The 26,035-nt window shown below is 41.0% G+C and overlaps 1 long non-coding RNA gene across 4 annotated transcripts; it reads right to left on the bottom strand.

Moving 5' to 3' along the window:
* Window positions 1–16,996: 16,996 nt before the first annotated feature.
* On the bottom strand, window positions 16,997–23,490 carry LOC126985366 (uncharacterized). 4 transcript variants are annotated; one of them, XR_007738652.1, is made up of 5 exons: window positions 23,297–23,490; window positions 19,757–20,001; window positions 19,047–19,205; window positions 17,615–18,835; window positions 16,997–17,152 (listed from the first exon to the last, which is right to left on the bottom strand). It is a non-coding gene; the product is annotated as an uncharacterized LOC126985366 (long non-coding RNA). The 4 variants fall into 4 exon arrangements; XR_007738651.1 differs by having other exon boundaries at window positions 17,615–17,788; window positions 18,013–19,205; window positions 23,297–23,487; XR_007738653.1 differs by having other exon boundaries at window positions 17,615–18,103; window positions 23,297–23,483.
* Window positions 23,491–26,035: the final 2,545 nt, after the last annotated feature.

Here is a 26,035-nt window from a genome sequence, read left to right on the forward strand (position 1 = left end):
ATAAGTCAACAATAGATGTGTTAGCATTCTTGTAGCGTTGAAGAGGAGGAGGAGGTGGAGGAGGAGGAGGAGGAGGAAGAAACCTGGAAACATCAAAAGGCAGGCTGCAGAAAACTGACTGGCTCAATACGTGGTTGCCAGCTCTAGTGTTCTCTAATATACTCGGCATTCACACTGTCTGACGCAACCAAATAACGGTCGATGCGATTTTATTATGATTGTTCTTCTCCCGTCATATTGTATTCTTTTATCCCTTCTTTTACCTTTTTTGTATCTATGTCCGTCTGTCTAGCTGAAGAAGAGGAAGAAAGAAAATAACAATAAGAATGATGATGATGAGGAGGAGGAAGAGGAGGAGGAGGAGGAGGAGGAGGAGGAAGATGAAGAAATGTAAGAGGAGGCGGGAGAAAAGGAGTAAGAAGAGCAGGAAAGGGAAAAGAGGATAAAGAAAAGGGGGAAGAAGGGGAGAAAAGAAAGAGGAAGGAGAAAGGAGGAGGAGGAAGAAGGAAAAGGAGGAGGAGGAGGAGGAGGTAAAAAAAGTGATATACCAAACATTATTTTTTTTTAATTATTCAAATGATGCCGAAAAATATGTGAATCAAGGAGCCTCATATCTTGTTATCGTCTTAATACATCTGATTATGTGTGTCTGTTCCTGCATTTATTTGTGTCTGTCTATTCACATACCTAATATTTACTTCCATTTGTCTATAACATCTATCGGTCTCTATCACTTAATATTTTGCATTCTTATTTTCTATCTATATCTGTATCTATCTACATATCTATCAGTCTGCATGTTACTCTATCTATATAATGTATCTATCTATTTGCCCTTTATAAAATCCCTTTCTAATGTATATATCTATCTGCATATCTATTATTATGTATTATCTATCAGTCTACATGTTACTGTATCTATATAATGTATCTATTTGCCTGCCTATCTGTCTCTACGCACCTACTTATTCTACTGATACGTTTTTATTTTATTTTACTCACTTTGTTTCCCATTCTCTCTCTCTCTCTCTCTCTCTCTCTCTCTCTCTCTCTCTCTCTCTCTCTCTCTCTCTCTCTCTCTCAAAAAACGTTTTCACCCTCCTCCCATTTTCCCTCAAGTTCCGTTTTCACAATGTTACGTTTTCTTTATCTTTCGTCTCGTTTGTGTTGCGTAACTTTATTTTTACGCTTGCAAACCGTCGTCGCCTCTTTGGTTTTCTTCAAGGATTAGGAAGACGAAGAAGCCTTAAAAATGTATACCGCAGGAGAGAGAGAGAGAGAGAGAGAGAGAGAGAGAGATGGCTGTCTGTAACCTAACCCGACAGGAACATGAGAAAAGACAGACAGACAGACAGACAGACAAATAATAACGATAAGAAAGGATGAAAAAAGTAGAACAAAATATGACACGGAAATAAAAAAGAAGGAGAGAGAAAATGATAAGGAAAGACATGTAAACAAATTGTAGAAAAAAAAAAAACGAACCAATGGAAAGCTTCAAATATCGTACTTTAATTTTTCCTAACAAAATGAATGCGGCTCTTGGTAGATAGATAGATAGATAGATAACTTTATTGTCAGTTTACAACATAGCAATGCATACAAATTGAAATTCTTTGTGGCTAGAGCTCCGTATTACAATAAGTTCCTATAAAAAGATTTAAAAGTTGTTCTGCCCAACACTTGAGTGCCCCGTGGCCTTGTCGACTCTGATCGGCTTCAGGGATTGAAGTACACGTTCCTCAGTTATTAAAATCCTTTCATCTGTTCTGTTCCGAGTAGCTAACATTTCATCACTACACTCCTCGCTAAAATCATATCTCTCAAACCTAGCAAAGAAGGAATTCATTTGGTCAACACAAGTATTAATGTCTTCCGGATCGGGTGTATTTAGCCTTTTATTATATCCACATAGTTTTCAATCCTTTCCATACATCCTTTGTACTATTCGTTTTAAACAGCTCCTCAATCTTTTTTCTTGTAGGTGTATTTTGAATCAGCTATTTTCTTATTGATTTGTTTTTGCACTGCATTTTGTCCCGTCCGATCACCGTTTACCACAAATCTTCGTTTTTCATTAAGGATGGCTTTCAATTCCTTATTTACCCAGGGTTTGTTATTGGGGTATATCTTAATTACTTTTGTAGGCACAAGCAGATTTAAACAAAATTGAAAATACGAGCTAAAAATGTCTACGTTGGTGTTGATACTCGCCCCGTTTTCTATGAGAACAGACCAGTCCGTGCTCTCAAAGCATGCCTGTAAGGAAGCTCCTGGAGACAGGCGGCTCATTCTGGCGCCCGACGCATCTGATTGGCTGTTCAGCAGCGCGTCTGTGATTGGTTCACTTCGCCTCCCATCTCTCCCTCTCGCTTTCGATGACGTCATTTGTAAACAAAACTCAGCTGACAAGCCTGACAGCGAAGGAGATGTACAGTACTACTAGTTATTTTTGGTGTAAATCACATTAGTTTCTGGGGGGAATAAAAAAAATTTGGTTGATTTGCGCCAAAAACAAGTGGTGGATTAATTAAAAACAAGCCAAAATCTACCGTAAAAAAATTAGTTTCGTCCAGAAAAGAGGGTGTTGAAATACTTAATACTTACCTCTTTTTCTGTGACTGGCACATTCTCCATTTCTCCCTATCTAAGGCGTGCTGCACACATACACCTCTACCTAAACAGATGGAAGATACATTACCGAATGAACTAGGTGTATGAAATAGAAGATATAGTGGGGCTGGGGAGAGGTAAGTTGTGCATAATAGGGGTAAATTATAACAAGGCGTCATCAATAATGATATATTTACAAACTCCTTATGTAACAAAAACTTTTGCTAATTGCGATGACAATCCTGACATGCTCATTTTTAATAGGTTGTTTTATCCTTTCCCTTTGGCCAGAGGCAAAGGCCACATATCAGACACATTCCAGAAGAACATGGTACATTCAAGTACGTATAGCCTTGGTTGAGATAATACCGAATCCTCAAAAATAAATTTAAGTAAGGAAACCACTCACTGACATGGGACTCAATACATAATACAAAAGCATCTACGACTTTTCCTTGACACTATCCTTTCCCTTTGGCCAGTGCCAAAACCACATATCAGACACATATCAGAATTACATACTACATACAAGTATACCCAGCTTTGGTTAATATAATAATCCTCAAACATTAAAGTAAACAGACCACTCAGTGGACATAGGATTCAATACATAAGACAAAAGCATCTACTTTTTTTTTTACCTTGATACACTAGCATTGCTTTTAATACAAAGGGTTACGGAAAATTTTGTGGACTATGGTAGAAAGACATGAGATAGGTACACCTTTAACTTGACACATTTTTCGATCACACCTTAGACCTTAATACCTCAATAACTATGTTCATCGTCTATTCTACCTTCTGATAGTACTGGAACACTTACATCAGACTCAGACTTTGCAAGACTCTCCCCAATTATTAATCTTGCTTTTGAACTAGGCTTTTTTAAGCACATACCTATATTTTCTCGTTTTCTCTTCCTTGTCGAATACAACCGGTCTTGCTTAACACACTTTTTATTACCTGGCTCTGAAACAGTTGTCACATCCACAGGCCAGTTACTGTTGTTTGGTGGATAACTAGCATCTAATGTTGCAATTAACTTACACAACAAGCTATTAGCAGTTTTCAAAACTTGAAGGTCCTTACTTTCACTACATTTTGGGAGAAGCTGTAACATAATTTTGTTTTTCAATTGTTCCTGGTATTTCACAACTTGTCTATCATAGGTTTCCTCATTACTTACATCATGAATCATATTAATTTCTTCTGTTGACACCTTAGGTTTGGCTATTTCCTCATTACTTACAACATCATGGATCTTTTCAATTTCTTCTGTTGGCAACTTTGGTTTAGCTATCTGTGACTTATTTCTTAAAAATTCTGCAACTGCATGTATATGCTTACATATGTTCTTCATACCTTTAGCATTGTCATCACATGTGCACACATACATGCATTTACAGACATGACAGTCTGGACACCTTTCCCTACATACTTCACAAGTAGGATTATTTGTCTGTATCTCATAAAGCTTATTTTCAAAAGATTCAGAGGACACAGTAAAAAGGCCATGATCTTCCTGAGTAACTTCGAGCTTCATGCCTTTTTCATGTCTCTCTCTGAAAGGTTTTCCAGTTCTTTTCTTCATCAAGTCTACCATTCTCTTAAAAAGTTTCTCCTTCACCATTTTATTTAAAGCTAGTATTGTGTAATCCAATCTTTTAACTTTTTTACCTTTCAAATATACATATTTCAAAAGTCTATGCATGCTCTCTAGATGATTGTTTGTGTTTAGAATTGCACCCTCACGATAGCACTGTGGCCATAACTGAATTCTGTTCTCACAAAGATAATTTTCTTTGAAATAATCATGAAATCTTTCAAAACCAGCTTCTAACAAATAGCTGAGAAAACCCTTACATTGCTTGTGAAATTCATTTTCTTCTTGTTCATCCATGAGAACTCTGACCATTTGATAAACTGATAGTTTTTCCATGAATGGTGCACTAATCTTGGATGCAATATTCTTTCTGAATGACCTGTCTGTGTGCCAGCTACAGTTGATATATTTAACAGGTAAATTCATATCTCTACCCATGGTTGCATCCCAAGCATTTCTAAAAACTGGATCATCATCACTCATGAAAGTATATGCTCTGACTTGACCCATACGTTTTTTCACTGAATTTAAGAAAGCCTTCAGAATACTGGTATTTACACTGCTGCTGATAAGGAAAGCTACTGGGAAACCTTTATTGAGATCAGTAAGAATCATTAATGTGGTTAACTGGAATCCTGAATATTGGCTAATGCAATGAGTTGAATCCATGCATACCTGTATCTTGTCACAAGATTTCATCTGGGTAGAAAATATTAATTCTTGTCCCCCTTTCATAAAACCTAATACAAATTCTTTGGATGGTATTTCAGGATTATCTGAATCTACATCTCCTTGATCTTTGAAATACAAGACTTCATTGGCATCCTGCATTTCTTTAACAATTAATCGTACACTTGTGCTGTCATCAGAGTGTCTGCTGTGGGTTTTATTCAATCCATACCTAACACAAATATTATCTATATCCTTCTTTTCTAAGAAAGACATTCGATTACTGCCTGCTGACTACCGCACTCTGTCAAAAATTATGTCATGTTCGATCCCTTGTGTAATCATACCTGGAAAGAAATATCTTACTTAGTAAAGAAAAATAAGTTATAAAATGTAAAACATACTGGCATTAGTTAAACTCAATCACTGTCTCTGATCATGCGTACAAGAAGTGTAGCTACATAGATTTAGAGGCAGTTATGATAATTAGATACTGAAAACAGGCCAGCTACCACCTTGACTCATTCCTGCAAACTTAACTGTAATAGAAATGGAAATTATTATAGTAATTGTAATAAATTGGTATCTATATGGATGATGTTGTAAGTAGGGGCGTTTCTAGGATTCAAAAACATTCAGAGTCCCTGGTACCAGAAGATCAAGGAGAGGTGTGCTCCTATAGCCCAAAGTTACAACAGCAGCAAAGGTAAATAATCTAGCATGCAGAAATTACTGTAAATACTAATAAACAGACATGGGGCAATTACCTATGTTATGCAATTGATGACTATTATAATTACTTCATATTTTCACAATTACGATTAAGAATACAATAAAATTAGATGTAATTGATTATGATTACAATTACTTGCTGTATTAATCATAATTACAGTCGTGATTATAGGAAGAGCTAAAAGGTGAACTTGCACATTTCATACTCGTTTACCATATTTACTAAATATGATATGAATAATATCAATTTATACTGTACCACAACATTTTGAAAGAAAGTGCCGAAATGCATGTGCAGTATTTATTAGTAATGTAGTACAATATTAATAGTTCATAAGGTACATACTCATACAATAGATTTCTAACTCTTGGCAAGTTGGAGATCAAATGAGCATACATAAATTGCTTTTGTCATGGAATAGCCTGAATTACAGGTTGGATTTCCAATACTGCACGCCTCTGGTCCCAGCCATGCCGAGTTTGGGAGATCCAACTTGTAACATATCTTGATAAAGCAAGAAAGTAAGCATGTGTCTTAACTCATGGGACAACCTATATATATACTGTTATTTTCTAGCTAGATAATTAATGTGCATTACACGGCCTAAATGACTCTCGGTCTAATGGGATCACAGCCTAAACGACTCTCAGCTTAAAGAGATCACGGCCCAAATAACTCTCGGCCTTAAGGGACCACAGCCTAAATGACTCTCGGCCTAATGGGATCATGGCCTAAACGACTCTCAGCCTAAAGGGATCATGGCCTAAATGATTCTCGGCCTAAAGAGATCATGGCCAAAACGACACTTGGCATAAAGGATCACAGCCTAAATGACTCTCAGCCTAAAGGGATCATAGCATAAATGACTCTCGGCATAAACAACTCGGCCTAAACGGATCATGGCCTAAACGACTCTCAGCCTAAAGGGATCACGGCCTAAATGACTTGAACCCAGTTATAATACGACAAAATATTTAAGCAAAACTACCCTTAAATTTTTAGAGGGTTGGTTAGCTAGAAAGAGATACAGGGAAGTTAGGGGTGGATTTATTTATTATTTACTTATACCTATTTTTACTGTTACATTATTCTAGGTCATATCCATTGTCTCTACTTAGCTTTGGGGTGCTCCATGACATAATGGTAGCGTGTTTGCTTCACAACTGAGCAATCCCATGTCAATTCCTGGGTGGAGCAAAATTTCTTAGGTGTTTTTCAGTACCCTAAGCCTGTGCCCACCTAGCAGTGATGGGTACCATGTGTAAATCGGGGTTTCTGGCCCATATCATGGGACTAGGTATCTTGGTGCTCTACACCTATGTCCCACCGTGACAATGGACATGCCTAGAGACCCAGGGTCATCCTGACCCAGCTATACCAAAGTACTACTATATGGCTTAAGTTGCCTAGCACATCAAGTCACACAAGAAAGAGGAAGAGTTATGGTAAGATAAGTCTAAACATTCCATTATCGAATCATCTATAAAGAGAAACGTGCAGGTATCGAAACCACACTGTATTAAACCAAATCCCTGTTAGGTAGCAAAACCTCTTGTGCAAACGCCACGGTGTGAAACCTCTGTAAAGGTAGGTAGGTAGGTAATAGGCCTGTAGACTACACATTAAATTGCACTACCATAGGGAGGTCATATAGTGTGAGGACTTGGGACTTCAAGTGAGTAGTGACCTACGCCCCAAGGAATAGTGTATTATAGCTAAAAATAAGGCCAAGATACTGGGTAAAAGGAATTAATAAAGGAAACACTGATAAAAAAAAGGTAATAAGAATTAGTAGCCAGGACAGGACTAGTGGTACCTAATGGGTATAAGCTGGAAAAACTTAGATGCAGGGCACACATAGGTAGATAGTGGTTCACAGACAGTGGTGAACGACTGGAATTTGTTAAGTAAACATGAGTGCTGAGTCACTAGGTAGGTACCTTCCTTTAAAAGTCATGTAATTGTTTATAATAAGTCATTCTACCCCCAATCCCTCCAGCAAACTTGGGAACTGTGGGAATCTGGGTTTTGGGGGAGGCATATGAGTGATAGCCCACCCCCGACAGGTTGCTAACGGGGCTGCGCCCTGGACCCCGACAGGTTATAACCTAACCTAACTGGACCCCGACAGGTTGCTAACCTAACGGGGCTGCGCCCTGGACCCCCGACAGGTTGCTAACCTAACCTAACCTAACCTAACCTAAGCTAACCTAACGTCACAGTACCTTTTTTGACCCAAGAAGAGAAAATCGTGTATTGTTTACATTCATTTACGACAGAGCTCTCTCTCTCGGCTATCCAGAGGTTTCGTCACCAGCTGGTGTTCGCACTCCAACCAGTTAAACTAAGGCTATCCTCAACCAGTTAAATCTGACATTCTCCTGCGTGTGGGGAGCTGCACTACCCCGCCTGATTCAAGATAAATTAATCTTCATGAAGTCGGGATTAGCATATTCAAATGAGATGATTAGGTACCGAAACTAATGCGCGATCGAACACCTATAGGTGGCGAAACCTCTGGCGGAAGTACCTACAGCAGCAAAGTTTCATGCACAAGTGTCAGCCTTGCTATTTTTATTCCTACCTAATTTGCTTCGGCGGTACATATACTAAAATTGCGGTGGTAATAAGAAAACGCATATAGCAAGGCGGTCAGCCAGTCATGTTATAAGTTTTACTACATACATTCTTAACTGATTTTATATTCCACTAATTCTTTCATACCCTGTCTATCCCCACTTGAAACAAAATGATATCATTCTTACCAGGTGTGGGTGAAGATGAACAGCCACTGTTACAGGCTGTGGTGGAGGTATACCATGTCGGGATAGCGGCATCAGGTCATCCCTCTCTACCGTTGTGGCGGTGCCGCGGTGGTATTACTACTGTAGAACGTGTAGGCACTGCATCACACTATGTGGAGTAATGTAAATGTCTAAGGAGACAATGATATTAGCCGGGAAATGAATGAGTCTATGTTGAGCAGTCTCTGCTATGATATCCCGCCAGGTTTTGTTTACAAATGACGTCATCGAGAGCTAGAGAGAGATGGGAGGCGAAGTGAACCAATCACAGACGCGCTGCTGAACAGCCAATCAGATGCGTCGGGCGCCAGAATGAGGCGCCTGTCTCCAGGAGCTTCCTGCCTGGAACCTCATTTTGCTTTCATCGTCCCATCATTTTCCTCTTTTCAACACATGTTTATACGCCGGAACACAAAACAACATATTACATACGTAGGTATCTTTTGCTGAAAGTTACAGTGATTGAAGTCGCCCAGAATTATTCTGACGCTCTCCGGGCATTCATTCTCGTATTTGGTAACACTATCGTCTAAGATTTCAGCTGCAGCCGATTCATCAGCATCCGGGGGAATGTACACGATAAATAGATAAACCTTGCCGAATTCCCGTGGAAGGTAAAACGGTCTACATGATACCATTAAGTATTCAATATCTTTCATAGAGTGACTTTCCTTGACGTTCACCTGTGAGCACCAACGCTCATTAAGGCCCGTCCACACTATGCATCATGATGCGCGCAGTGTTGAATGGGCGTGTTGAAAAACAAGGTTTTCAACACGATGCAGCGCAATGAACTCACTGGTGGGCTATTGCCATTTCAATGCGACGCGCAGTGTTGCACCAACCATCGAAGTGGGAGTTCACGTACACTGCGACCCCCCCCCCCCCGCTCCTTGTCAACACCTCTCCTGTCGGATCGCAGCAGCACAAAACCATCTATGTTCATAGTACTATCTGCATCTTGATCTTGCAGCCATGTTTCCGTCAAGGCGATTACTGCACTATCCCTGTATTCCTGTATATATTTGCAGTTCGCACACAACTCACCGATTTTGTTTCGTATGGAACACACTCTGTACTGCCTGGGGGTTGGGATGGCATGTTCCTCCCTTCTCCCTTGTTGTTTACCTGCAACAATAAACTATCAATCAATCAATCACGTACATTACCAAAAGTTATGGTCGCTAGTGGTGTCCGCATACCCCGCCTCCTCAGCCGTACCCGCACACCAACACGTCTTCCTCGTCTTCGTTTACGGTGTATTCTTCCCGGTGCTTCTTCGTAGGCATGGTGTACATCACAGTTGTCTTGCAACTCATCTAAATACTTCACACTGCTCAGGAATCGAGTTGGCAGCGGTGAGTCCAGTGGCGGCCGCAGGGCGAGGAGGGCAGCACGGTCGTACTGGATGTTTACATTCACTGCCAGCGTCCCCACCACAGAAATCACAATTACAGCCCACGGCAGCAACATTTTCAGATTCCTCTTGGTAATGATAGAGAGGAAGAAGAAGAAAGAAGAGGAGGAGGAGGAGGAGGAGGAGGAGAAGAGTTCATGAATATAAGTACTTGGGCATAATGATTGATGTCAAACTAACAGGGTCCTCAAATACACAACACGCCTACAAGAAATGTCAACAGCGTATTCATTTCTTACGAGTACTGGAAAACATTCACATTGACCAAACAATATTATCCCTATTCTATAAATCCATAGTAGAATCGATCCTGTGTTTCACAATTACATTATGGTATGGAAAAATAACATGTAAAGATAAGAATAAACTGAAGAAGATTGTAAAGACCGCCAGTAGACTCCAAGCAAAAACTGTACCACTAGATGAACTGTACAATAACAATGTAATGAAACAGGTAGATAAGATTATGAACAATATAAATCACCCACTGAACTGTCACTGTACCTTTCTTAGATCAGGCAGGAGATTAGCACTCCCTAGCAACACACAAGTAGGTTTAAAAAATTCTTGTGTTCCAAAGAGTATAAAACTGTACAACCATCTAAGGACTTAACTGTATAAATAAATATAACCTTGTAAAGTGTATAAAGTTAATGACTGGTATGATATTGTGAATAATGTTCTGTTTTTAGGATCTTCAATGCAAAACATGTATTTTTAGAGAATGGATGAGCTCAATGCCAAAACAAAGTTCATGTTGTATTTCGTACTCAATGTGATAATAAAGTTATCTTAAGTGTAACGACAAGTAATACAGGCGTTTGATAGGTGTTGATGGTAATGTGAATGATTGGTGATCGTGACGATTTGATGAGTTAAGGAAACACTTGCGTATACTAGGTGTTGATGGTAATGCGGTAATACGAGTGTTTGGTGATCGTGACAAGTGTTAAGTCTAAGGAACGCCCATGTCGCGGTGAGCAGTAACGCAACACTGATCAAGGTCCAAGGTCAAGAGAGTGCTATCGTTTGCAGGCTATCGGTGGAGACCGTACACAACTGCAATTTGTTACTGCGAACAAAGAATGCTGTTATGTGACACATGCACAGATGTGAAGGTTTACCATGAAACAGAGTTATCATACTGGTGTCAATAGGGGTTGCAAGGTATATTGTTTAGTAAAGGGCAACGCCAGCACATCGGACAACAATATTAATGACGCGTGTGGCACTTGTGGGAAGGTGTTTGATTTCGGGGAGGAGGCAGTGGGCTGTGAGGTAATCAGAGGTATGTTTGACGTGGCTCTACATTGCGTGTGAAGAAATATCACTTGAAGTGTATAAATTCATGGCAGAGACAGAGGGGAAACGAAGGACAAGTAAAGACTCAAACTGGCTCAAGGCGGCATCCACACAATGCATTTTTTTTTTGATGAATCAACAAAATTTTTATGGTGGGGTGCTCGAGGGTCTGTGTAGGAGGCGAGGAAGAGTTATACAACAATAAGACTAACACACGACATTGACACAGAGAGAAAGCCAAGGGGAAGGGTGAAGGTGAAGAATAAGAAGGACGAAGGAGAAGAAAAATAGAGAAGGAGGTAGCGAAGAGGTGAAGGAGGAAATGAATAAAGAAGAAGAGGAAGAAATGGTGGAGAAGATGGAAGAAAGGTACGTGACTCAATAGATAGATAGATAGAGAGAGAGAGAGAGAGAGAGAGAGATTAGTAAAGAATAGTAGTAGTAGTATATAGGACATGAGAGTATTTGCGGCATAAAGAAAAGAGAACATAGAAAAAAATAAAGTACAAGAAAAGACTGTCACCCCCCTCCCCCCCCTCCACCTATTACAATTATCTGGAATGTGTGTGGCGTATGTGATGTGGCAAGTGTGGCGCGTTTGGGGGCCGAGATATGTGGCGCAGCGGGGTGATTTTTCTCCTCTTCATCCTCCTCTTCGTCCTCCTTGTCTTCCTTCTCCTTGTCTTCCTTCTCCTCGTCCCTGTCCTCCTCCTTCCCTTTATCCTCTTTTCCTTCTTCTAATTACTCTTTTTCCCCCTCTTCCATCTTCATGTTCCACTTCTTCTTTTCTCCTCTTTTCTTTTTTTCCTAGTTTCCTTGCTCCAGTTCCTCCTACACCTTCTCCTACTTCTCCTTCACCTTGTTTTCTTCTCCTCCTCCTCCTCTTTTTCTTTGTTTCAGCTACGTCTACTCCTCCTTTTCCTACTTCTCCATCCACCCTGTTCTTTTCTCCTCCTCTTCCCTTTTTTCCTCCCTTTCTTAAATCTAACTTCCTTTCCCTCTACTCCAGCCCTACCCTGTTCTCTCCTCCTCCTCCTCCTCCTCTTCTTCATTACTCCCTGCACACACTATGAACGTATTGGGTTTGCGCCGCGCCTTGATGGTCCTCGGAAAGGCCAAAAGCGGAGAACTGATTAAACAATGGGAAGAATTCGTTGTCTAAGAAGTGATGCGGGTTGTCAGTGAGGCGATGACTGCGACCCTTGTGTGTAGCTAACCTTGGTGTGTGTGTGTGGTGATGGGTGCGTTGGTTAAGCTTGGGAGTGTTGTAGTTGTTGTTGTTACTATTTCTACTATATACTACTACTACTACTACTGCTATCTCCATCTACCCACTGCCCTCGTCTACCAACACGCCCCTCGCCTCCACCAATCAGAGAACAGGCGGCGAGAGGCACGACGGAATCCACCAATAGGAACCCCTGATCTCCCTCCTCTCGCCCCGTCTCCGCCAATCAGCTCTCGAGGTCACCGTGACGTCATCAGACCCTGTTCTAAACGCGAGGGCTGTTGGGTGCGATTCTAGACTTTTTCGTCCCTATATCAGTGTTCAAGGGTGTGTTTGTGTGCTAGTGTGTTTGTTTGTATAGCGAATGTTTGTGATGGTTGAACGTAACTTAGAGGAATATCTGCGAATAGACATTGAGTGATTAGGGAAGAAAGGAGAGAGAGAGAGAGAGAGAGAGAGAGAGAGAGAGAGAGAGAGAGAGAGAGAGAGAGAGAATGGTATGCAGCGAGTGAAAACAGATGTAATATTAATTTGGTCCGGGTTCTCTCTCTCTCTCTCTCTGCTACTCTAAAACAAAACACAAAGATAATAGAGAAAAAGAAAAAAGAAACAAAACAAATAAATTGTCTTTTTCGAATTTAATCATGTGAAGTGTCGAATGTTCTCTCTCTCTCTCTCTCTCTCTCTCTCTCTCTCTCTCACGTGGCCAGATTTTTTTTAACCTCACGTGTCCTTCCTTCTTCCTATTAGGGCGAGAAGAACAGGTTTGGGAGGAGGAGGAGGAGGAGGAGGAGGGAAGATAGGAAGATAGGAAGGAAGGAAGGCACGCAGTAATGTAGGAATTATAGTAGAGGAATGTACAGAGGAAGGAAGGAAGGAAGGACGGGAGGGAATGGGAAGAAAGAGAGAATAGAGTTGAAGGAGGAATTTAGGATATTATAGGTGGGAAGGAAGGAAGTGAACGAGGAAGTAGAGAAGAGATAGGAAAGATGTAATAAAGGCGATGACAAGAACGTAGATGAAAATAATTATCTCATATTTGTTGTTTGTGAAGTCATTATTTTTATCATTACTACTACTACTACTACTACTACTACTACTACTACTACTACTACTATTACTACTACTACTATTACTACTACTACTATTACTACTACTACTATTACTACTACTACTATTACTACTACTACTATTACTACTACTACTACTACTATTACTACTACTACTACTACTACTTCTTTTGCAGGATGAGAAAGAGGAGGAAGAAGAAAAGGAAAAAGAAAAGGAAGAAAAGAAAGAAAAGGACGAACAAGAAGAAAAAAGAAGAGAAACACGAATTAGGAGAACAGGAGACAGAAGAAGAAATACATCAGAAGAATGAGAATTGAATAAGAACAACAGTAAGATTATTTTGCATATCCTTTGTCCACTCTGCTCTCTTCTACAATAAGTTGAACACGAAGAGCTTAAGGGCTGTATTTTAAGACACAATCGCTTCTCACATCAACTATTTCTAAAGGTCATGAGTGTTTTTAAGGTTCATGGCACAGAAGAAGGGTCAAACTACCACCAGGGTCATAAAACTACCCCTGGAAAGGCCTATAGCTCCTACGAAAGCCTTGTCAAATATGTGAACTTGGGCGACGAAATGTTTTAAAATACGACCCTATCAGGCTGTTACGTTATTCTTCTCCGTCTCTACTCAGTTTTACTTTGTCTTTACTTGAACTTGAACTTTTATTTCGATCTTCTGCTTTTCGCATTTGGGAGCATCGACATCGTTTTTTTTTCCCCTCCCCTTCCATCCCCCCCTTTTCTCTTTACACTCCTTTCCCTCTTCGTACGCTTCCCCCTTCTACTTAACTCTTCTTCCCCTGCCTTTCCCATCCATCTTTCTCCTCCTCCTCTCAACCTTCGCCCCTTCGCCCTCTCCCACGTCCACCCGGGCCTTCACAAACCTCATTAGTCCAGGTGTTTCATAAGAGGGTGCTAATTAAATTCATATATCTGCCAGTGGGTTACTAAACTTACCTGGATATTTTTTTTATATTTTAGTTTTCTCTTCAAATGTTTTTTTCCGTCATCTGATCAGGCGGTTATTTTTTTGACTTCGTTTTCCTATTTTTGTTGTGGTTTGGATCAAATAATTATTTTCCTTACACATTTAAACGATTATTTTTTTCTCATTTACTTTTTTTTCCCAGACGTCTTGAAGGTGCCTTGACTCGTTGTTGCATTGGCGCTGATGACGCTCCACAGGTGACGGGAAACAGATGACTGGCAGGCGAACGTGGCGCCGTCACGCTATCCATTCAGCCACCGCCTTCCCTAACCCTTTAGTCTCAACAGCATTTCTTTCTCACACACACACACCACATACCACCTTATTAGTTTCCTGCTCACACAAAGACGTGTTAGTGACTTCACCTGCACAGCCTGCTTTACCTTTAATCAGCCAGCTCAAACAGTGGCCGAGTGTGTTGAGAGATGCTCGAGCTGTGTATATAAGGGAGCATCATTTACACAATCCAGTCAGTAGAGAAAATCCTGATACAACTCAAGATTTCTGTTGACAGTGAATTGCAGGAATAAAAAGTGAAAGCGTTTCTTATTATGAGAAGTAATGTAAACAGGTTCACAGTGGCCGGGAGGTTGAATTTTGGCCTTTAACTAAGCTGTGTTCACCATTTAGTGTGCACCATTCTGATGTGTTCTCATTAGGAAAAAAACATTCTTTTGAAAATTGAGTACATGTAGGAAAGTTATATTGGTTCATTAACCCTAAAAGTAACAACCTTTCATTTTTATTCAATTTAATTTTTCTTCAAATTTCAATCCTTGAGCAGTTTCTTTCCCTAATGCATACCAACTTAAACAGCGTGTGAAAACTGGCAAGCGTGTCCCACAGTTTGTACACATTAAGAATAGAAACTGCTCTAGAGTTGAAGCAGAGCTGATTTTTTAAGAAAAATTGAATCAAGGAAAAATGATTGCTACATTTAGGTTTAGTAATCAAACAAATATAACTTTCCCAGATGTACTCGGTCTACAGTGTCTCACTAAATGCTGAAAAGACCTTCACTGAAGCCTGAAATTCAACCTCAAGCTCACAGTGAATAAATTTACATTACTTCACATACTAGAAACACTTCCCACTCTTTCCTCCGCAACTCTCTACTTATAAAAGGCTTAGTACACAAACAGGTCCAGCAAAGGCCCTGCTATCTAAAGGCCGAGTCTACTGCCTTACACTGCATATCCCACCTTTAGTTATTATGACATGGTGAGAGTGGGATGTCACGTGAATCTGTTATGCCTCTATTTCCGTCATTATTGTTGTTGTTTACAGCTGTATTTGCAGACTTTTTCTGTTTTCAAATATTTCCAAAGGCCACAAGGGTTCTTTACATTCATATTGCAAAAACCTTGTCAAGCTATCACTAGGCCTCTTTGGAAGCCTTATCAAATGTGGGTGGGTGCGACCTGAAATGTTTGAGGATCCACGTGGGCCTTATAGCCTCCACCTTCAGTCAACACTAAGGAGAAGCAACGGTAAGGACTTAAGTTGAAACGCTGAAGATTGAAGAAATATATGAATATTTTATTTGGATATTAGGAAAAGACTGCCATACAATATGGGTTCATGTAGATATGTTAAAAGTCATAATACACAAAAATAGACAGTAATCATGATGGGTGGATTAGTAATGTAAATAACTGACCACACGTTGCGTTAATATTCATCACCATCGACAAACAGGTCATCCTCGTCATCACTGTTGATGCTGATGGGATATTATCTCTCTCTGTGTGTGTGTGTGTGTGTGTGTGTGTGCGTGTGCGCGCGCGTGCGTGCGTGCGTGCGTGCATGTGTGTGTGTGTGTGTGTGTCACACACACACAAGTGATCTGAAAGTGAAAATAAAGTGTTAATTGCCATATATATATATATCACATGCTTTACTACTATGCCTCCTGTCTAACTGTTTATATTTACACATGTTGCAGGCACTGAATGAGGTAAGTCACATGTAGACAAAAAAAAAACCTGCCTTACTATTTTCTACTCACTTAAACTGGATCCCAAGACAAGTAGATAAGGACGCTGCTGATTGGTGGGCAGCATGAAATCTCCTCTGTCGCCCAACACAACTGGCCGAGGTTCAGAAAATATTTATATTTTCTTACTTAGCTCATCTGCTTACACAATGTGGGTAAATCATACATTTTTGTTGACATCATTGGATTGAGCAATGATGGTACAACTATAAAGCAATTTACAAAACTCAGTAGGGTAAAAAATTGAGTAATTATGGTGAGTGGGTCAGAGAATAACAATGTCCTTACCCCTTTACAAATCCTTCCTTATATAATGCACTTTATGTAAAATCTGAAGGAACAATCATATTCAGGAGGATTTTATGTACAAGATCAAATGTTGTTCTCTAAAACTGATTCCATAGTGGCTGCAAATATTGATAAGTAAAGATAATTACAACCATCAGCTTTCACACTCTTTCTCTAATATTTTTTCTTTAAATAACCACAAGTCTTCCTCTCACCAATCATCTTTTCCTTCCTGCTGAAATCACTACTATACCACTGCTATTAATGGCTCTCACCTTCTTCAGTTATTCCTTCTGCTGCCCTGTCTCATCTCAGCATCCTTGTCTTGTTCCTGATGCTGCTGGAGGAGGAGGAGGAGGTGGTGGTGGTACTTTCCCTGCTGCTCCTCTTCCCCTCCTGTCTGCTCCTCTTGCTGCTCGGCTTGCCACTGTCGCTCGCTGGGGAAAGAAGAGACAAGTAAACTAACTCAACCAGGAACCAAGTGTTGATTCAAAGCCTCTAAACACACACACACACACACACTGCAAGTACTATAAGTGGTCAATTACTATGTCAATTTTCGTTTGGTTAGATAATTGAACACAGAATAGGGCATAGAAGAACAGGGTAATGCAAAAATAACATGAACAAGTTTAATGATTCTTCTGTGATGAAAGTAAACTATGCTGGATGAGACAATGAAGCAAAACTAGTCACTCATTTATACATAGAGGTGTTTGAAAGGAGTACAAAAACACTTATATTGTTAGTAGCGAAAGTTGAAGCAAATAAATGAATAGTTGCAATGTTGAGTATTTTTTCATTCCACTTCCCTGTTAACATATTCAGATCCTGGTTAATATATGTGTGTGTGTGTGTGTGTGTGTGTGTGTGTGTGGGGGGGGTTGAGTTGGTGTTACCTGAGTGGCTGTTGGCTGCCTCTGGGTTGGTGAGATCTGCTGCCTCCCCCTCCGGCTGCTTAAAGAGTTGCCACATGACTGCATCCGTTCCTTCCAACATTTTCAGCAAGTCTTTCCTTACTTCTTCTGGTGTCGATATGGCGAGACCTGGGCAGGGGTAGATTTCTGTTCCTCCTGTGAAATAATATAATATTAAAAGTCTGTCGTACTGAAATAGTAAAACAGCCAAAGTGATACAATGATGACTGAATACTGAGCCATAAAGTAAATGTATCCATGATGAGTTCCCTGGCTTCCTAGGTGAATGTATTGGGACTACAAAATCTCATAACCCCAAAATTTCCTTCTCTAAGGCATCACACTTCCTCCTGTCGAAGGCACTCATTGCATGGACTTACCCAGTTGTGGTAAACAGGAAATGAGCATTGCATGTGTGTAATTCACCTCTTGGTCTGCTGAGGGTCTCTCTCGAGACAGCCAGCCATTCCTCTACGGAAGAGCAGTGCTTATAGTACCGATCTTTGGGTAGGACTGAGACCACTCTCACACAACACACCGCAACAACGAGGTCACAACTCCTCACCTTACGTTGCGTACCTACTCACTGCTAGGTGAACAGGGGCTACACGTGAAAGATGATAAACCCAACTCATCTTCACCCAGGTGGGGAATCGAACCCCAGTCCTTTTGGTTGTGAGGCAGACGCTTGTCATGTGCTTTCTGTAGATCTAAATAAGTCCCAGCAGCCCCAACCTTCCCTTCCCTGCACTACGTATGTCAATCATTCATGAGTAAATGCACATCAAGTCTGTTGTACAAGATCTTCCTCCTCAAAAGCCATGCTGTTTGTCTGTCAACCTGTTCTGCCTCTCCGGGTGGCCCACCCATCTTTGATCAGCCTTTCACAGATCTTTGCTACCACACTTGTTAAAGAGACTAGCCTGCAGTTCCCAGGGTCTTGGCGGCATCCCCCTTGGTGAATTGGTATAACGTCTGCTGGTTTCCAACCTGCTGGCACCGCGCCTTCTGCTAGTGAGCTCACTGTGATGCACTGGATCTTACCAGCTGATTGCTTACTGCACTCCCTCAAGGCCCAGCCTGACAGACCAGCTGACTCTAGTGCTTTCCTCACGTCCTGACCTTCCTTCCTTCAGGTGCTCCATATTTCCTTCTCTCCCTTCATGTTCATCAAGGTCACTCACTCTCCCTTGTAAACACTGCCTGAAAACAACCTTCATCACTTCCACCATTGCTGCCACATCCTCGTACTCTTCACCATCCACCTTAGGTTTACTTATTCCTTCTCTGTTTTTCAGCTTGATGTTGACATATCTATGAAATAACTTTGGCTGTATTTTATAGTATTCTAATACATTCCTCTCCTGGTTCCTCTGTTCCTCTCTTTGTATTCTGCTGTTTTTAGTAAACATACCTTGCCTTAATAACATTTTGTTTGAGTGAACCTGTAGCCTTGCATGGCTTGCTGCATCTGCAGGGGAGACTGCCACACAAAGGCTTGTCGGAGATGTAAGGGAAGGGCTCGGCCACGCTGAACATCAGTGCCACCGCGTGCTTGCAGCCACCATCGTCTCTGTTGAAGCATAAAATTATGTACCACCAAATTGACAAGGAGGTTGCAGTTTCATGCCATGAATATAGAAATTAATACATTATATTATTAGTGACAGCACGGTTTGGTGGAATCGTGCATGGCACATACCATGCAATTACAATGCGCCGTACCTTGATTTGTGAAAACTGTAACGATCAAATGACACTTATTCTGCACACTGACAGCTGCTGGATTCAATGTTTTTGCCTGCGCTCATGAGCAGCCTCACAGAATATGGATCTTCATCAGGAGAAGTCTCATGAAGACACTCTGCTTTTATGTAGAACATGTTTCCAACCAGTTTCTTCCACTTCACATTCTTAATATGATGGTTGAGATGGAGCAGATATCCTGCTTCTTGTTCATAGGCTGTTGCTCTCGGAAGAATCCAGCCTCTTTTATTAAACAGGTACATCATGACGCGTCCACCATCTGTGCGTGGCAGGCTGCACACGTTTGCTCTCCGTTTCATTAAAATGAATGAGTTTCGGCTTTCCATCAATGACAACTGTGCGTCTGTCTTTACTCACCTCTTTGGTCTGAACACCACAGAGAGCTTCTACATTCTGAGGAACTTCAGGGTGCTGGAGGGCTTCTTTTACCAAATCAACAAGTTCTTCCTCGGTGCACCCCAAACATGTCACAGAATGAGCTTCTAGATATCTTTTACACTCTGCAATGGTCCATTTATTTGGCGATTTATTAAGCACATCCATCACGCGTTGCTCTGGTTGATCTTGATCACAAATCAACAGCTTATCCACTTGGTCAGCTCCTGTAATGAAAAAAAATAGGTACACAATTCTCTCCAATATAATTTTTCACAACAGCAATCATCTGTTCCATTGTCTCCCCACAGTTCAGCAGCAACACATCCATTCCCTTTATTGTTCCTTCAACCACCTTTGCTGCCTCACTCATCACTATCACATCCTCTGCATAATAGCAAAATACTTATCTTAGTCATTATGAACTCTCACTCAGGCATTCATTGTTTTCATCCTGACTGGTATTAGTTTTTTCGTGTATAAACTATAAAGGGCTGGTGACAGAATGCATCCTTGCCTAACTCCTCTCTTGCTGGTTGCTCAGTTTGTTTCAAAGTTTTCTAGTCTGTATTTTTCTCTTGAGTCTTCATGCATACTTGTCACATTATCCAATATCTTTTTGCTCAACTCAGCCTTATCTATGACAATGGACAACATTTCTCTGTTTACTCGATCACTTACTCTCTCAGTATCTAGAACACAATGATACAAATATACCTCCTACTGTCCTTTCCCTTTCCAGTTATTTCACCAACAGTGAATTGTCTTCTGCTCTCCTGTTGATTCAGAAACCATTGTGTAATGCGGGGAACACAATTGTGCTCCTTACTAAGACTGAAAGTAGTTGAATAAGAAGCAAACGAGACTAAGGAAGGAAATGAATGAAGAATTAGGAAGTGAAACATGAAGACTGCTTAATGCAATAGTCTTTCTATGAGGATGCATCTGCATGTGTCAAAATTAGTGGAGAAACTAGTGAACATTTTGAGATAAAAGTGGGCTTGAGGCAGGGGTGTGTCATGTCACCATATGTAACACACTCACTCGTCACCACAACACACCAACACTTGATTCACTTCCCTCCCCTGCACACTCGGCTCCCCCGTCCCCCCAACAGCCAACATAAATATGCGTGTTATTCCCCTGAATGGGTGCCCTGTGCATTATTGTCCAGATCCAGAGGTGTGGGGCGGGGCTAACCCCGTAGCTGCCACTACCCCACCCGCCAGTTTCTCATGGAAATATGGACAAGCGCCAGCACAGGCTGTGCTCGATTCTTCCCAGGTGAAAGATATAAACTGTCCATGATTTTGTCTTGTTTGAGTAAGTTCTTAATACTAGTTGGTATTGGCAGAAAGTGTTTCACTGGTGTCTGTGTCATGTGTAGTTGAAAGTGACCCATAACAGTCGTAGTGAAGGAAAAATGGCATGTTAACATGGAACAACTTTCTAAAAACTGCCACATTTATTCATTTTAATCACCATTGTTAGGAATTAGGTCAGTTAAAAAGGGGATTAGACAAATTAACTATTTCCCTTATGGAACTAGTCTCGGGCCAAGAGTTCAAGCCAACTAAGAGTATCGTCTGAGCTCAAATAAGCCTTGGATGGTACTTACATACTTCGCTCATCGGCTCCCAGACCGGGACAGTATCACTGTATTCACTGCCTGAAGATTAAACACATTTACTATGAAAGGAATAACAATAGTTCAGTGTTTCCTTTCATGAAATAATAAATAATTGCCCTTGCGGCAAGGATAATTTAACCGATCGAAAGCCACGACATCTGGCGAGGGAAATTCAAAATACCCCTTCAGACCCACGTGGTTGGCTTTTGGCCCACAACACCACCTGCTCTCAAGCTAACAACACCTCAGCGCTTTCGCCCCATATTAACTCGCGGCAGTGCTGAATTAAACTTAGTCTCGAGGACAACAGGACTCCTCCAGAACTTACTTCAAGAGACCACTTCTTTTGAAACCCTTCGAAAGATAAGTGCCTCCTACAGTGATTACAACTAGGTATTACTATCAGGCCTGTTAGGATTATTGTTGTAACGCTGGGAGGTGCTTGGAGGGGAAAGCCCGGCACCCCTGCTGTATTAGTGGTAAGTGGTTTGTGTGTCTGTTTGTGGAGTTGTCCTGGAGAGGTTTAAGGGTCATATTATAAAACATTTCATCGCCCAAGAACACTAATTTGACAGGGCTTTCGTAGGAGTTGTGGGCATTTCCAGTAGTAGTTCTATGATCCTGGTGATAGTGTGACCCTTCCTCTGTACCATGAACCTGTAGAAACACTCATTAGAACCCATTGACCCCCTCTTTGACCTTTAGAAATAGATAATGTGAGAAGCGAAGGTGTCTTGTAATATCGCCCTGTCTTGCGAGAAACATAACCGTTGGGTACGATAAATTCACTGTATCACAACACCATACATCAGCTTACAATGGCACAAAGTGTTTCTCTGGTGTCTGCGTGATGCGTTGGAACAGAAAGGGACCCAATAACCAGAAGGAATGAGAGAGATATAGCATGTCAAGGGACCCAATAACCAGAAGGAATGAATGAGATATAGCATGTCAAGGGACCCAATAACCAGAAGGAATGAGAGAGATATAGCATGTCAAGGGACCCAATAACCAGAAGGAATGAATGAGATATAGCACGTCAAGGGACCCAATAACCAGAAGGAATGAATGAGATATAGCACGTCAAGGGACCCAATAACCAGAAGGAATGAGAGAGATATAGCACGTCAAGGGACCCAATAACCAGAAGGAATGAATGAGATATAGCATGTCAAGGGACCCAATAACCAGAAGGAATGAATGAGATATAGCACGTCAAGGGACCCAATAACCAGAAGGAATGAATGAGATATAGCATGTCAAGGGACCCAATAACCAGAAGGAATGAGAGAGATATAGCATGTCAAGGGACCCAATAACCAGAAGGAATGAGAGAGATATAGCATGTCAAGGGACCCAATAACCAGAAGGAATGAATGAGATATAGCATGTCAAGGGACCCAATAACCAGAAGGAATGAATGAGATATAGCATGTCAAGGGACCCAATAACCAGAAGGAATGAGAGAGATATAGCATGTCAAGGGACCCAATAACCAGAAGGAATGAGAGAGATATAGCACGTCAAGGGACCCAATAACCAGAAGGAATGAATGAGATATAGCATGTCAAGGGACCCAATAACCAGAAGGAATGAATGAGATATAGCATGTCAAGGGACCCAATAACCAGAAGGAATGAGAGAGATATAGCATGTCAAGGGACCCAATAACCAGAAGGAATGAGAGAGATATAGCACGTCAAGGGACCCAATAACCAGAAGGAATGAGAGAGATATAGCATGTCAAGGGACCCAATAACCAGAAGGAATGAATGAGATATAGCATGTCAAGCCTCCTCTCGTTCAGGCCCTTGTTTCCCTAGTCCACCACACTGCCCAGTCAGTTTTACCCGTGCGTCCTCAACACCCTCACTCCGCTAAGGCATACTCACGCTGCGTCCCAAAAAGATGGCTGTGGGTGAGGGAGGGCGCTCGGCTGCTGTTCTCGGAGGAGCTCCACGACCACGGGCACGGGAGGGTGTTGTTTACGTTCACTTCCCGCGGCCCCGATCTTGATCCTGATCTTGATGTCACAGGTGGCTTGAGATTTCCCCCCAGCCAGGCCTTTGTATCGGCGGCAGCTCCAAGGCAAGAACAAGTGTTAATAGCACAAAAACTGTGCTAGATCGGCGTCGCATGACCCTCCAACACACCCTCAACAATTTATATCATACAACCAGGGGTCTAGAACGGAAAATGATGAAAAGTAAAGATGGCGCCAAACACTTGCCTGCATCACAACGGGCTGGGGCCGACCATCAGGCCCTACTATGAAGGCCTACCGCCGCACAGGCCAAGACGCAAAAAAAAAAAAGAAAAAAACCCAGCTGACTTTGTTTGTAGGGTTCATCAGGGCTAACAAATGTTATTATACAATGTCATGTCTACAATGCTTGGGTAAGCCAGGAAAACGACTTGAAGAGAACAACAAGAAGATGGATGGACAGTCTGTTGATCGGCGTCTGCGACGCCGATAAAAACAAAACGTACAGAAAGACGGTGTTCAACTCAGAGTTTGTGTAAATGACGAATATAATGCAGTCAACATAAATATTACAGTTTACAAGAAAAGCAAAAAACAATGTACGTCACTACGTGTATTAACATAATTATTAGCCAATTAGTTGAACCTGCTTTAGTTACTCATCAAATTGATACGTTTTCTGTTTAAATCTTAGATTTAGAATATGGATAATTCTTTTAATGGGTAACCAAACGAAATATATGAAAAGAACCTACATTTTTTTTTTCCGTTTTATTTCATGATGACTAACATTTGTTATTTCCCAATCCACTGAAAAAGTAGTTTGCAAGGAAACACATATCATACATGCTATATAGAGGATGTAACAGTCAAATAACGCGGAAAAGAATTGTTTTGTGTCAAATATTGAGACTAAGTAACGAGTGTTTTTTTCCATAAACCAATAGAAAGCTAGTAGCTAGGACATAGAAAAATTCAATAAATTTATAAATTCGTAATGAAGTGTTTTACCACGTGCTACTGCCACTCAGCGAGCGTTGATGCCGATTTTTTTTTACATATATGCCTCGGCCCGAGGGAATCTTTGATGGCGGTTGCGGGCTTCAGGATCCTAACCAGGCTAGTACAGAGAAAGCCAATCCAGTGTGTTGTTCAGCACGCCGCCTGCCTGCCCGAGGTTGGTGTATTGTGGGGGGGCGGCGTAACATTATATAAGAAAACGAATACAGCGGTACCATTTTAAGGGAGACCCCGAGACATTACCCACGTAGAGGGAGACCCGAAGACAGACTAGCCAATCAATACAACACAAAGATAATTGACTCACCTGCCAATTGTGAACTATCAGCCGGCATGATTAACTCCAGGGAACGTTGAGTCTCTCTCTCTCTCTCTCTCTCTCTCTCTCTCTCTCTCTCTCTCTCTCTCTCTCTCTCTCTCTCTCTCTCTCTCTCTCAACCATCAAGGTGAGCAGACATTAATTATTCGTTTGGACAGGTGAGGTGGACAGGCGCTCCCCAGGTATCTCCCATAAATTCCCTCCCACTCTCTCGGCCCTTAATTCACTTCCATAAATTCCCTGCCATGAATATTCTGCCATGATCCGCGCGCCATAAATACTGTGGGAGCGATATTACTTTTACAGAGAGAGAGGGAGAGAGAGAGAGATGGATATTCGTGTTTTTTTTTTTTAGTGAAGTTGTAATAAATTCATGTAACTGACAAATGAGTAAATAAATACTTCACACACACACACACACACACACACACACACACACACACTGAATGAACTAATGAATGTAGATTAATATAAGTTGCCAGAGAGGACATACACAGATATACAGAGACGCAAGCAAGCAAAAACAAACAAACAAACAACCAGATAAATGAAATAAATAGCTCTAGCAAAAAATAAACAAAATAGAAAAATGAAAAAAATAAACGAAAAATAAATGAAAATAAATAACAGCAACAACAAATAAACACACATTTAAACCGAAACTATCAACCTGAAAATAGGTAAACACGCCTTGGCCAATCTTAGGTGTTTAGTATGTTAAGAACAGCCTTTAAACTTACGGCCGAAAATTTTTAGAATCATAATAAACAGATAAAAGATAGATAAATAAACGTACCACAAAATAAAAATAAAAAGTAGGTAAAAATAAAAGGTAAAAGTGAAAATAAAAGAAAATAGATCGATAAAAATAAACAAATGATAGATGGATGAGTAGATATGGAAATGTTAGGTTTTGGCAAGTTGAAAGTCGAGGGTTTGGCAACATGTTTATTAAGAATAGCCGTGAAACAGACCGGCGGATGACCCTAATAATAGTAGGCAGCCGCGAGATTATCAAGAATAGTCAGTCTTAGGGCGAAGAGAACACGGTGACAGGTGTGGCGAGGCGAGGACACACCTGCCAGAGCACACCTGTGAGGCTACGAGACCAACACACGAACACACACACGTACACACCTGCCACCCATCCCCCACATACCCCCCACCCACCTCACAGGTACAATCACTTACTTGTACAAGAATGCAAAAATTATATCCTAGTTAATTTCTGGTTTTAATTGGACTGTATTTTGACTTTTTTTCAGTATAAATTGTTTAATCCCTAAATTTATTTCTGACTAGACTCAT

This window comes from Eriocheir sinensis, chromosome 59 (genome assembly GCF_024679095.1).
Source record: "Eriocheir sinensis breed Jianghai 21 chromosome 59, ASM2467909v1, whole genome shotgun sequence".
Classification (NCBI taxonomy): domain Eukaryota; kingdom Metazoa; phylum Arthropoda; class Malacostraca; order Decapoda; family Varunidae; genus Eriocheir; species Eriocheir sinensis.